At 39.8% G+C, this 14,609-nt stretch overlaps 1 pseudogene; it reads left to right on the plus strand.

Annotated features, from left to right (window-relative positions):
* The window catches only part of LOC127697073 (ferritin light chain-like), a 62,454-nt pseudogene extending 60,930 nt beyond the window's left edge, over positions 1–1,524 (plus strand).
* Positions 1,525–14,609: the final 13,085 nt, after the last annotated feature.

Consider the following 14,609-nt stretch of genomic DNA (forward strand, 5'->3'; position numbering starts at 1 on the left):
CATGGGAGAAAATTACAAGCTTCAAGATGTATTATATAAGAAAAGTTAATTTGAGCATGCTATTGTGTTTAACTCAATATGACCCAAAAAGCATTTCAGTCAGGGTGAAATGCTCCCAGGAACAGCTGTACCAAATTACCCCAAGCTTGGTGAATTTAGAAAACAATTTATTTTCTCTGAGCACAAAGGGTTCTGGAGGCCAGAACTTGAAATCTGTTCCACTGGGCACACACAGAAGGTTGGCAGGGTCATGTTTTCTGTGAAGTTTCTGTGGCAGAATCCATTCTCAACTCTTCCAACTTCGGGTGGCTGTTGGCAGTTCCTGCTTTATGGCTACAGTGTTCCAGTCTCCAACTCTAGGCCCATATGAGCCCTCTTTTTTGGGGTGTGTGTCCATGTCTTTCTGTCTCTCGTTCATAAGGAAACACCTGACTTTACTTATCGTCTAGGGAGTGGTTCTCAAATTTCCTAATGCTGTGACCCTTTAATGCAGTTCCTCATGTTGTGGAGGCTGCCAACCATTAAACTATTCCATCAGTACTTGATGATTATAATTTTGACACTGCCAAGAATCATCATTTAAATTTCTGATATGCAGCACATGTGATATGCAATCTAAAGTAGTCTTGAGCCTTAGGCTGAGAACCACTAGTGTAATGAGTAATCCTGAACAATATTCCTCATCTTAACATCATTAATGTAGAGACTATAGAAGAAAATGAGGAACTAGCAAGATGGTTCAGTAGGTAAGGGTGCTTGCTGTGCCAACAGGAAGACTTGAGTGCACATCCCCAGCTCCCACATAAAACCCGAGTGTGGATGTACCTGTAATCCAAGCTCTGTGAAAGTGGGAACAGGATGGTCCACCGGCTTTCTGGATGCTAGCTTACTCCCAGGCTCAGTGAGAGACAATGTCTCAAGGGAATAATGTAGAATGGGGTAGAGTAGAATGGCCAACATCCTTGGCTGGCCTCGCGCACACACACACACACACAGACACACACACTATGTACAAACACATAAACATAACACATACCATATGCTAAGACACATAAAATTAAAGAAAATTGAAAGTTGACGTACGTATAGTTCTGACTTCTCAGATGTTTATTCCCCATTCATAGACTATCCACAGGTGATTATCTTCAACACTGAAGAGCCAGTGTGGGCATTGCTCTTCCTTCTCTTTAAGCCAACACAAATCTCTATGCACATGAACTGTGGATACGTGCTTACTTACATAGCATTTCCAACAAATAACTTGTTCCCCAGATTTCCATTGACTTTGCTGCCTACTATTGCTTTCTATATTTTACAAAGCAAGCAAAGGATACAAAAGTTGACAAAGATGCATAGGTTGTTTGCAGAGGAGATAATCTTGCTCTGGAAGTATTTTCCTGACATGATACCATATTGGTTTCTAATAGCTTGTTCTACTGAAACCTGCAACATCAAGAAATACCCTGATTTAGAAATTTATGCTTGACTTAATGCTAACTTTGTCAAAGGTTGAATCCTGCCTGAAAGCATTGCTGGGTTAAAAGACACAATGGGAAACAGTAGCATGTAACTCTTCTGGTGAAAGATCATACTCACTGGAAATCAAAGTGTCTGCAAAGAAAATATTATTTGTTTTGTGTACATGGGTCCCCTGCTTTTTAAAAAAGTGAGGCTTAAAAAATGTACTAAGGTATTTTATTTGTTTACATTTCAAATGTTATTTGCTTTCCAAGTTTACCCTCTGTAACCTCCCTATATCATTCCTCCCGTTCTCTGCTTCTATGAGGGTGTTCCCCCACTAACTCACCCACTCTCACCTTCCTGCCCTGGCATTCCTCTACACTACAGCATCAAGTCTTCACAGGACCAAGGGCCTCCCCTCCCACTGATGCCAGATAAGGCCCCTTCAGCTCCTTTAGACCTTCCCCTAACTCCTCTATTGGCATCCCTGAGCTCAGCCCAATGGTTGGCTGTGAGCATCTGCATCTGTATTGGTCAGGATCTGGCAGAGCATTTCAGGGCAAAGCTGTATCAGGCTCCTGTCAGCAAGCATTTCTTGGCATCAGCAATAGTGTCTGGGTTTGGTGTCTGCATGTGGGATGGAGCCCCAAGTGGGGCAGTCTCTGGATGGCCTTTCCTTCAGTTTCTGTTCCACTCTTTGTCCCTGTATTTCCTTTAGACAGGAGCAATTCTGGGTTAAAATTTTGGAGATGGGTGGATGGCCCCATCCCTCAACCTGGGTGTTAAAATACCTAATATCTGGATATGGTCTCAACAGGTTCTCCCTCCTATTTGTGGGTTCCTGGGAGGCTTTTGCTTTCCTGGCATCTGGAACTTTCTGGTTGCTACCACAAGTTCCCCATGCCCCATTGCTACACACCTCTGTTCAATCTCCTGACCCTCTGTACATCTCCTCCATCTCCTCCCATACCTGACTTGCCCCTCTTTTCCCCTCCCCCTCCTTTCTTCCTCCCATGTCCCTCCCACCCTCTACTTCACTTGATTATTTTGTTCTCCCTTCTAAGAAGGACTGAAACATCCATTCTATGGTCTTCCTTCCTCTTGAGCTTCATGTGGTCTGTGAATTTTATTGTGGGAATGTATTCCACCCTCTTTGCCTAATATCCACATATCAGTGAGTACATACCATTTGTGTTCTTTTGTGATTGAGTTACCTCACTCAGTATGATATTTTCTAGATCCATCCATTTGTCTGCAAATTTCGTGAAGTCATTGATTTTAATAGCTGAGTAGTATTCCATTGTGTAAATGTACCATAATTTCTGTATCCATTCCTCTGTTGAAGGACATTTGGCTTGTTTCCAGCTTCTGGCTATTATAAATATGGCTGCTATGAATGTAGTGGAGTATGTGTCCTTATTACATGTTAGAGTATCTTCTGGCTATATGCCCAGGAGTAGTATAGCTGGATCCTCCGGTAATGCTATGTCCAATTATCTGAGGAACCGCCAGTCTGATTTCCAGAGTGGTTGTACAAGCTTGCAGTTAAAAAAATAAGATGGAGATATCTTATTACTGAAGGAAGAAAATTTCTGATTAAAAAAATAAAACACATAGGTAGAAGAAAACTGTACCTAATATTTTATGAAGTACTTCATATGTTCTCTCTCTCTCTCTCTCTCTCTCTCTCTCTCTCTCTGGTCTTAGAGAACATTTTAAAGAAAATAATGCTATCCTCATTTTATGAATGAAAAGTTAAGACCCATACAGGGTGTTTTTTGTACCAATCAAACCTAACAGCTATTTTGTTACAGAGTGACAATAATTATACTCCACCATTTGTTCATTTTCTTTCCTATTTAAAAAAAATTAAAAATTTATATTAATTTTCTAGCATTTCCTAGCCCACTCTTCCCTGACTTCTTACATCTCTAGGTGCACACTGATAAAATCTCTAAAATATAATAAACAATAGAAGTACACAAATGTTCTAGGATCTGTATTGTATCATTTTGCCATTTTGGTTAAGAAACATGTAATTGTTTTCTTTTCTACTTTTGTAATGTTTTGATACATTATTTATCTCTTGAGTAGTCAAATCAGATAAAGATAAGAAAAATAACTTTATAAGCTGTATAGATTTGTGCTTTTTAGGACATAAACTAGTCCATGTTTATTGAACGGAATTAATAAAAAGAACAAATAAGAGAAGTTGTTTAGAAAGGTCTATTGATAAAATAATTAGTGAAGAAAGTATGCAAACTTACTAAGATAAAGACAGAAACAGAAAATATCCTGACCCATAAATCTAACAGAGGTATTAGAAGTCGCACTCATTGTGTGTAGAAGAGCCTTGTCAATGTCATAATTCTGATGACTCAGATCTTTTTCAGTGGCTGATTTTGACACTTCAGCTTTGCAGAGGTCTGAGGACCCTCTTCTGTGTCAAATAGATATTCCATCTTCTCAGCTGAGCCTCCCCCATCACCTCCCTTCCTCCCCCCATCAGCTCTTCATATGGTGCCTTTGCTGGCGATATTGACAGACTAAAGGATTGCTCATTCCCCATAGCCCCACAAGGTAAATTAAAAAAAGGAAAAGTCAAAGCTATTTCTGGACCCTCTCACACTCAGGGACTCCCAACTCAATACATCCTGGTTGCTTAGAAATGATGCTTATTAATAAGTGAGGAAGGCACAGTTAGTTCATGAGGCTTCAGGGTCACCTATTTAGGGGATAATTTACTTCCTAAACACATTTATGCCTTGAATTTTTATAAGTTGTTGAGTGCAAGCTATTTGTAATTAGACAATTACTTTTATGGATCTTTGGATGTAATCAATGACTAGAGAACTTGTAGACAATCCCCAAAATCTTCTCATCTTTTAACATGTGAGATTTCTTAGCTGTTAGGTCTAAAAAGAAGGTAAGATGATGATTATTTATATGACTGTCACATATATACATACATTATCAGAATATCATTCCTTTTTAACAGAATATAAAATGACCATGTATGGACAGATACATAAATGGGTATATACACACAAAACAGCAACATCCATGTGTAACAACCACAATTTTTGAAACAGGTTTTAGAACGGTATGTCCAGTCATGTGACACCTGGATCATAAGGTTGAATCTCTTGACTGTAACGTTCAAATGATTAATAAAATAGAACATTGGGAGCTTGGTTCATAGCCAAAAAAGGGGAAACTCTTATGTGCAGACATTTTAAGGAATTTCTGACACCTGTGACACACATCTATTAAAGACAGCAGAGTGAATACACCATTATTAGTCTTTCTCAACCATTTGAAAACAAACAGAATAATAAAGCAGAAGGACTCTGTCATCAGTGAAGCCAGAAAGCAATCTTAGTGTCAAGGCTATAAAGCAGATTCCCTAGAGCCTACGTTAATCAGCCATACCTGAAATCTGCAAGCAGAGGAATCCTCTGCAGACAGTAAACACTGTGCAAAGCCTTTGAAGGAAAGTTAGATACACAAAAATGCAGATGTCAACAGCACCCAAGCTTCAAACTGCAGTCAACAGAATTCTGTGGATTGGGTGGTATTATCACATAATGGGAAGTGGAGCATCTAAGGCTCAGAGAGTGGTAGTAATTGCTCAAAGCCACCGGGTAAAGAATAAGCTGCCATGAAAATTCCTCTAACTTTAAATCCCTAACATCCTCCTAGACAAGGACAAGCAAGCACACATTTGCAGATAGAGAAATGAGAAAAGAACAGGATGTTTATAAATATTCTGTAGAAAATCCCATGTTGAAATCTCCATTATTCCCTATGAAATGCTATTGCATTCCAATATCTAGATTATAAAGTCCTTGGAATGACACTTTCCAGAATGGGATTTGTGTCCTTATCAAAAAGGCTTCTTTTACTCAGTGAAGCAGTATAGAGCAAAATCAGAACAGGGAAGTGGGAAGGGTTGGGTGGGAAAACAGGGGGAGGGAAGGGGACTGATGGAACTTTCGGGAGTGGGGGTCTAAAAAAGGGGAAATCGTTTGAAATGTAAATAAATATATCAATAAATTTAAAAAAAAGAAAAAAAAGAAAAGAAAAGTTCATCGGTGCTTTTCCTCCGGAAGACTGCCTCCAGGAAGAAAATCCGCCAGCCAATGGACCATCAACAATTACAGGGTACTGTCTGATCTCACTTAGAGCCCTACTCACTTTCTCTTTTTCAATGACATGATGGCATGTCAGTGTCCATATCTAAACAGAGAAGTTGCTTGTTTTCAGCAAGACTACTATTTCAATATCACATCAAACGCATCACAGAAGATGGTCTAAAACCTCAAGTTGTCTAGTGAGCATCATGCATTGTATTTTTGTATAGTTTGTTTGATTTCAAATAGATTTTGGTCTTTTGAAACTCACCTATTTTTTCCTTTGATACTTGTGTTTTATTAAAGGATGAGTGGAGTGTGGTTGTACAGGATGCTGGGTATACAAAGATGAATGAAGCCAAACGTCTGTGGCTTTCAAGAAATTCCATGCAGGGTATTTTAGTAGGAAAGGAGGTGTTTCCCGTATACCTCACACAATTTACCTCTAGTTTTTAATCATGGCAATCTCATCTTTTTGGGAAGCACATCCTGAAAGGAGAGCTGGAAAAGTTCCATTGGCTGTGGAACCATTAAGCACTAATGTTGGATTTTCCATTTTCAGTCAAAGATGGGAAGAGAGAATATATGTGGGATTTGTAGTCTGTTCCTTTGTGCACAATACCAAATGATGCAATGGTCAGGAGAATACTAATATTGGGAGACTGCATAATCGAATTGTAAATAGTTTAGCTTGCACTCTGCATCATAGTGAGGCAACTGAAGTGTAAAATATAAAAAACAATATTCAGTCATACTTGAAAATGATGCTCTTTATTATTGGAGGCCCACAAGCTACCATTTAATAAATTGTTAGGAGAGGAGTGACTAACATTTCTTAGAGTAGGCTATTACTCAGTACAAGTTGGAAAGCACATGCTTGTGTTCACTATGCTGGCATCTACTATGTTGTGGTGTTTGTACTAGAAAGTGGTGAACTGTCCTGACACTTTCTAGCTATGGTCAAGTGTCCTCTTCTCTTCTATCCCTACACTGCTGCCTTGAGAAACAAGTGAAGCTGTATGCCAAGTGCTTTGTACAAAGTGACAAACAATAAACTTTAGAAAATCTGGGGGAAAAAAGGCTTCTTTTATTCTATTTTGTATTGTATTGTATTGTTTTGTATTTCACTGGGCAAAAAGTCCCTTTTCACAGTGTTCATTGCTTTAAAAGTCACAATCCTCCTGACCCAGCCTCCCAAATGCAAAGATGATAAGGATGTTCTACCTTACTCATCAAGAGAGATTTCTTGGCATCTTTTTGACAAGTAAGAATACAATATATCAGCTCCAGAAAAGAACTCTTACCATAACCCGCTTGTTCTGGTCTCTTATAAATCTCAGACAACATCTCTAGAACTATGGGAAATAAATCCCCTTTGTTTCTTTTCAAGAACACAACCTGACTCATACAATTAATAAGGAAGAGATAGAAGAGCATCGAAGTTACTTTTCAATTCTTTTCAGACCTTCTCTTTCTCACAAACATCTGGCCACATGAATGCATTGTCCTTACTCAGAATAGTAAGAAAACAATAGAAACTGTGCCCACTAGGAACCACCAGAGAAGTAATAAACAAACAAACAAACAAACAAACAAATAAATGAAAGCAAAAGTAAAATACAAAACACACAGTAGGAATGTCACATTATGAATAAGATGACAATTATGGGTCAATATGATCCTAGGATGTCAAGGAAATTAAAGAGAAAATGATCTTTTGAGGCCAGAAGATCTCAGCAAAGCATAAAAAACATGAAGTGGAAGTAACAACACAGAACATGAAGGAAATTGAGTTGAGAGAGTTCAGGACTCAAATAGAGATGGAAATTTTTCTTGAATAAACGTCACATGAGCAATGGTAAAAAGGGAAAATAGATAGGACTTAAGCCACAATGGGGACCACTGAGAAAAGTCAGCATAACAAATACAAATGAGGAAGAGAAAACAACAAATATATACATCCCCCAAAACATAAATATTCATACCATTTACGTTTCATTTAAGAAAATGGTGGGGTAAGTTGAACGCTAAAATGTTTAAGCTATTAAGAAAAAATATTAAACAAATGACATAGTAGATTTATAGTATGTTTTGGGATATACTTATACCCACAAAGAAACAGTCTGCTAAACCCATGCTCTGTGATGGAGAAAAGCATTGACTTCTTTTCCAAAAGCAGGCATCTGTTGAGAACCAGTCTAGAAGGCTGGAGAGAAGGCTTGAGATTAAGAGCATTTGTAAATGTGTTCACACTAGGAGTAGATGTATTAACACACACTAGTCCAAATGGTTGGCTTGGATAACAACAGTTGAAGAATGCACTTCGCATACATCAACACCTAACACAGAACTTAGATTGAGGGTTAAAGGGAAGGGAAGTGGGTGGGTCCCTCAGTGTCATCCTTCATTTCCAGTATTTAAAGATTCTTTATTTTATTAGATATTTTTTTATTTATATTTCAAGTATTATCCCCCTTCCTGGTTTCCCGTCCGAAATCCCCCTTTACCATACCCGTCCTCCTGCTCACCAACCCATCCACTTCTGCTTCCTGTCCTGGCATTCCCCTATACTGGGGCATCAAGCTTTCTCAGGACCAAGGGCCTCTTCTCCCTTTGATGTCCAACAAGGCCATCCTCTGCTATATATGTAGCTGGAGCCTTGGGTCCCTCTATGTGTACTCTTTGTTTGGTGGTTTTGTCCCTGCGAACTCTGGGGGTACTGGTTAGTTCATATTGTTGTTCCTCCGATGGGGATGCAAGCTCCTTTAGCTCCTTTGGTCCTTTATCTACCTCCACTATTGGGGACCTTGTACTCATTCCAATGGTTGGCTGAGAGCATCCTCCTTTGTCAGGTACTGGCAGAGCCTTTCAGGAGTGCTTACTCCTGTCAGCAAACACTAGTTGGCATCCAACATAGTGTCTGGGTTTGGGGATTTTATATGGTATAGATCCCCAGGTAGGGCAATCTCTGGATGGTCTTTCCTTAAGTCCTTACTCCACATTTTGTCTCTGTATCTCCTCCCATGGGAATTTTGTTGCCCCTTCTAGGAAGGACCAAAGTATCCATACTTTTGTCTTCCTTCTTGAGCTTCATTTGATCTGTGAATTTTATCTTGGGTATTCTGACCTTCTGGACTAATATCCACTTATCAGTGAGTACAGACCATATGTATTGTGTAAATGTACCACATTTTCTGTATCCATTCCTCTGTTGAGGGACATCTGGTTTCTTTACAGCTTTTAGGTATTATAAATATGGCTGCTATGAACGTAGTAGAGCTTGTGTCCTTATTATATGCTGGAGAATCCTCTGGGTATATGCCCAGGAGTGGTATAGCTGGGTCCTCAGGTAGTACTATGTACAATTTTCTGATGTACCACCAGACTGATTTCCAGAGTGGTTGTACCAGCTTGCAATCGAACCAGCAGGGGAGGAGTGTTTCTTTTTCTTCACATCTTCACTAGCACCTGCTGTCACCTGAGTTTTTGATCTTAGCCATTCTGACTGGTGTGAGGTGGAATATCACGGTTGTATTGTTTTGTATTTCCCTGATGACTAAGCATGTTGAACATTTATTTAGGTGCTTCTCAGCCATTTGCTATTCCTCAGATGAGAATTCTTTGTTTAGCTCTGTACCCAATTTTTTTGTTTTGTTTTTTGGATTTGGTTTTTATGAGACAGGGTTTCTCTGTATAGCCCTGGCTGTCCTGGGACTCACTCTGTAGACCAGGCTGGCCTCAAACTCAGAAATCTGACTGCCTCTGCCTCCCAGAGTGCTGGAATTACAGGTGTGTGTCACCACCACCCATTTGTACCCAAATTTTTAATAGGGTTATTTGGTTCTCTGGAGCCTAACTTCTTAAGTTCTTTGTATGTATTGGATATTAGTTCTCTATCAGATGTAGGGTTTGGAAAGAATTTTCCTAATTTGTTGGTGGCCATTTTGTCCTATTGACAGTGTCCTTTGCTTTACAGAAGCTTTGCAATTTTCTGAGGTCCCATTTGTCAATTCTTGATCTTAGAGCATAAGCTATTGGTGTTCTGTTCAGTAAATTTTCCCCTGTGCCCATATGTTCCAGGTTCTTCCCCATTTTCTCTTCTTTTAGATTCAGTGTATCTGGTTTTATGTGGAGGTGCTTGATCCACTTGGACTTGAGCTTTGTACAGGGAGATAAGAGTGGATCAATTTGCATCCTTCTACATGTTGACTGCCAGTTGACCCAGCACCATTTGTTGAAAATGCTGTCTTTTTTTCTACTGGATGATTTTAGCTTCTTTTATCAAGTGACCATAATTGTATAGGTTCATTTCTTGGTCTTTGATTCTATTGCATTGATCTTCGTGCCTGTCACTGTACCAATACCATGCAGTTTTTTTAAATCACTATTGCTCTGTAGTATAGCTTAAGGTCCAGGATGCTGATTCCCCAAGAAGTTCTTTTATTGTTGAGAATAATTTTCACTATCCTGTATTTTTTTATTTTTGTTATTCCAGATGAATTTGAGAATTGATCTTTCTAACTCTATGAAGAATTGAGTTGTAATTTTAATGGGGATTGCATTGAATCTGTAGATTGCTTTTGACAAGATGGACATATTTTACTATATTTATCCTGACAATCCATGAGAATGGGATATTTTTCTGTCTTCTGAGGTCTTCTTTTATTTCTTTCTTTGGAGATTGGAAGTTCTTGTCATAGAGCTCTGTCACTGGTTTGGTTAGAGTCACACCAAGGTATTTTATATTATTTGTGACTATTATGAAGGGTCTTGTTTCCCTAATTTCTTTCTCAGCCTGTTTATCTTTTGAGTATAGGAAGGCTACTAATTTGTTTGAATTAATTTTATATCTGGCCACACTGCTGAAGTTGTTTATCAGCTGTATGGGTTCTCTAGTGGTGTTTTTGGGGTCACTTAAGTATAGTATCATATCATCTCCAAAGAGTGATTCATGGGTCTTAATCAAAATTGCTTGGAAGAAAGGACTGAATTTGTAATAACAACAGAAGTAATAATGAAGCCAATATAAGAAATGTCTAAGGCCTACATTAGGAAGAGTAAGACACAACCATGTAAAATCTAAGAACATAGATCTTTCATTTTTCCAAAGTTATACTCTTTTTGAAATAGAAATAGTTATGGCAAATGGGTCATCTGTTTCCTCAACAATCTGATGTTTTATTACAGTTTCAAAGGAAATATCTTTAAGATGGTGATGTATGTGTAGGAAAAATATGAACATATTCTGAGGCAAGTCTGAGAAAAAACTTAACCTGAATAATTTTGATTGAATATTGAATTAAGAGAACAAGATAAGAACATGAATAGGTCTTCAACAAATGGCCAGCTAAGGTATTATAAGAGTGGTATTTCAAGTAATTAATGGTGGAATGAAGTTTGTACAGATGAGGTGTTGTCATATAGAAATATATTATTAGGTAGAATAGTAAACCCTAAATAATTTGTGTGTGTGTGTGTGTGTGTGTGTTATATGAAAGATGGACATATACCAACCTGTGCCTCCACAGATGTTTCTGGCTTTTGTATAATATACACTTTCTGTTTATTCTTCCAAATGTATGTTAATGTTTTTCAACATTTTGCTTTTGTAATTGGGTATAATATATGTTACTTGTATTTTTCTATTTGTATTAACTTAGAAAGTATTAGAGCTCATCCTTCATTTTTTTCAAGCAACTTTTTCTTTGTTTCTTCCTCCTTTCTTCCTCATCCCCTGCTCTCTTTGTATTCTCCTAGCCTGGTGGCTTCCTTTCCACTTCTATGCATTGATTTGCAATTAGAGACGATATTAGAACAGAATGTTATAAAGTAGATATCTCTTCAATTTTATTTATTTATCCACTACTTACTTGTGCACATGCTTTAAATGATAGATAATGTTCTAGAATCAGACTTGATAACCCTAACCCATATTACCTGTATTGAGAGTGATTGAGAGAGTCTCCCAACTGTTCAATGGATAGCTTTTATGCCGAGGGCTTACAATTTTGTAGCATTTAATTAGGGATCCAAATAAAGAAAAGATAAATAGAGACCAGCTCGGAGAACAAAAGTATACTCAACTCTTATTTAGCTATTTTAAAAAGCACATTTCCCTTTCCTTCTCATGAATACACATATAGAGTCTCCACCTGAGCCAGGACACAGGTCCTCACCAGATGTCGAACCTGCTTATAGCTTAATATCGACACTCCCAACTTCCTGATGTATGAGCAATACATTTGACAATAACCTTCCTCCTCTATGTCTATAGGATTGTGTTATAACAACCCAATCAGAATAAGATATGCAGTGTTCCAAGTAGTGTCATTCTTGCTCCTTTCAGAAAGCACACATTTTTCATTACATGTATTTTTCTCATGCTCTGATCCCACGTTCCCCATAACCTATTTTTTTCATTAATTATTTTATTTATTTACATTCCAAATGTTACCCCCTCTTCTGGTCCCTCTTCCCAGAGTTCTTCACCCCATTCTCTGCCCCTTCACTTCTGACAGGTTTCTTCCTTTCCTAGGCATTCTTTTTCCATAGTGCCATCAAGTCTATACTGGATTAGATGCATCCTCTCTAACAGAGGTCAGACAAAGGACACCTCTGCTGCATAAGTGCCTGGGGCTGCAGACCAACTTGCATATGGTCTTTGGATGGTGGTCCCATAACCTATTTTTAATGGAAATTGTTTCAGTTTAACCAATGTGTACATTTCTGTTTACATGTTTTCTTATAAGACTTCATATTGCTTATGTACGGCTTTAATTATTTTCAGAATTTATACCATGTTTTTATGTAGTTTTGTTTTATTTTGCCATATATTGTTATGCATATGTACTTGTGGTTATATTTAATTTTTTTTAAAAAAAGGACATACTCATTTTCAACTACATTTACACTTCCTCCTAGCAAAAAACAAGTAGTGATGGCTACATGTAGTTAGGAAAGTTTCATAGTGTTTTATTTTTTAATCCTCTGTGTCTTGCTATTCATATATACTGTACCTGAATCCACCAAATATTCATTAAGTGATAGCATTCTTGTGAATAACGATTTTGTGATAAATACTCAGATCTTTTTTTTTGAGCATGTGTCCTTCTTTTTCTTTTCTTTTCTTTTTTTTAAATTTTTTTATTTGATATAATTTATTTACATTTCAAATGATTTCCCCTTTTCTAGCCCCCCCTCCCCGAAAGTCCCGTAAGCCCCCTTCTCTTCCCCTGTCCTCCCACCCACCCCTTCCCACTTCCCCGTTCTGGTTTTGCCGAATACTGTTTCACTGAGTCTTTCCAGAACCAGGGGCCACTCCTCCTTTCTTCTTGTACCTCATTTGATGTGTGGATTATGTTTTGGGTATTCCAGTTTTTCTAGGTTAATAACCACTTATTAGTGAGTGCATACCATGATTCACCTTTTGAGTCTGGGTTAACTCACTTAGTATGAGGTTAATATGATATGTTATGTTAATATGATATGTTAGTATATGTTAATATGATGTTCTCTAGCTCCATCCATTTGCCTAAGAATTTCATGAATTCATTGTTTCTAATGGCTGAATAGTACTCCATTGTGTAGATATACCACATTTTTTGCATCCACTCTTCTGTTAAGGGATACCTGGGTTTTTTCCAGCATCTGGCAATTATAAATAGGGCTGCTATGAACATAGTAGAGCATGTATCCTTATTACATGGTGGGGAATCCTCTGGGTATATGCCCAGGAGTGGTATAGCAGGATCTTCTGGAAGTGAGATGCCCAGTTTTCGCAGGAACCGCCAGACTGATTTCCAGAGTGGTTGTACCAATTTGCAACCCCACCAGCAGTGGAGGAGTGTTCCTCTTTCTCCACACCCTCTCCAACACCTGCTGTCTCCTGAATTTTTAATCTTAGCCATTCTGACTGGTGTAAGATGAAATCTTAGGGTTGTTTTGATTTGCATTTCCCTAATGACTAATGAAGTTGAACATTTTTTAAGATGCTTCTCCGCCATCCGAATTTCTTCAGGTGAGAATTCTTTGTTTAACTCTGTACCCCATTTTTTAATAGGGTGGTGCCGCCGCCCAGGCTGATCTGGATCCGGAAGCAGAGAGAGTTGAGCTGAGGGCTCCCACCTGAGGCCTTGCCCCAGATTCTGTCTGTGGACCAGATGGAGCCCGTGTGCACCCCCAGGGAGCGCCAACGGTGTATGCTGCTGTGACCTCCCCTGTGTTCCGCTCACTCCGCTGAGCAGCTGATCCCCCAGCCGGTCTGGCGCACACAAGGTTAGCCTGGTGCCCAGGCCCTGAGTCCAGGCAAAAGCCTGGGAGGCCAAGGTCCGAGCAAAGTTCCCCTAGGACTATGACTGTTAATTGGGTCTGCCAGGTGACTAGGATGGTGGGCGTGTGCGCCCGCGCTCCCTGAAAGCGCTGGGAGAGTCTGCTGTGCTAACAACCTCCTGGGCGGGTTGACTCACAGATGGCCCACCAAGCCGCCCAGTTCTTGGGGTCAGTCCTGTGCCTTTTGGGACCTAGACCCCCGCTTTGTTAGCCTCAGGTTATGCCTGTTAAGGCTCTGCCCGCCAGAGCTCTTGGTCATCCTGCAGGCAAAATGGCGGCACGCACGCAGGCCCGGGCAAAAAACCTCCTGGCTGGGTTGGCACCCCGATGGCCCCCTGAACAGCCCAGGGCCTGGGTGCAGTCCAACGCCCGTCGGGCTCAGACCCCCGCGGTGTTGGCCTCGGATTATGTTTGTGTACCTCAGTCTGTCCGATCTCTGGAGTCCGAAACCAAGATGGAGATGAGCCTCTCCTGACTGGCGGGAGGCCGAGTTCTGAAGTGGCTTCCGTGCAGCGAAAGGCGCCGCACAACTGCAGCTGCTTGCCGCCCGGCTGGTCAGCGAAGGTCAGTGGTCATGGGCGCAGGGCCTAACTGGACCCTGTGCCACCTTGGTTCCACTGCTGATGGCCCTTCAGCTGGACCAGCCACTGCTGCACTGCCGCCGCCGCCGCCACCGCATGTCAGTAC

This window comes from Apodemus sylvaticus, chromosome 12 (assembly GCF_947179515.1).
Source record: "Apodemus sylvaticus chromosome 12, mApoSyl1.1, whole genome shotgun sequence".
In the NCBI taxonomy this organism is placed as follows: Eukaryota; Metazoa; Chordata; class Mammalia; order Rodentia; family Muridae; genus Apodemus; species Apodemus sylvaticus.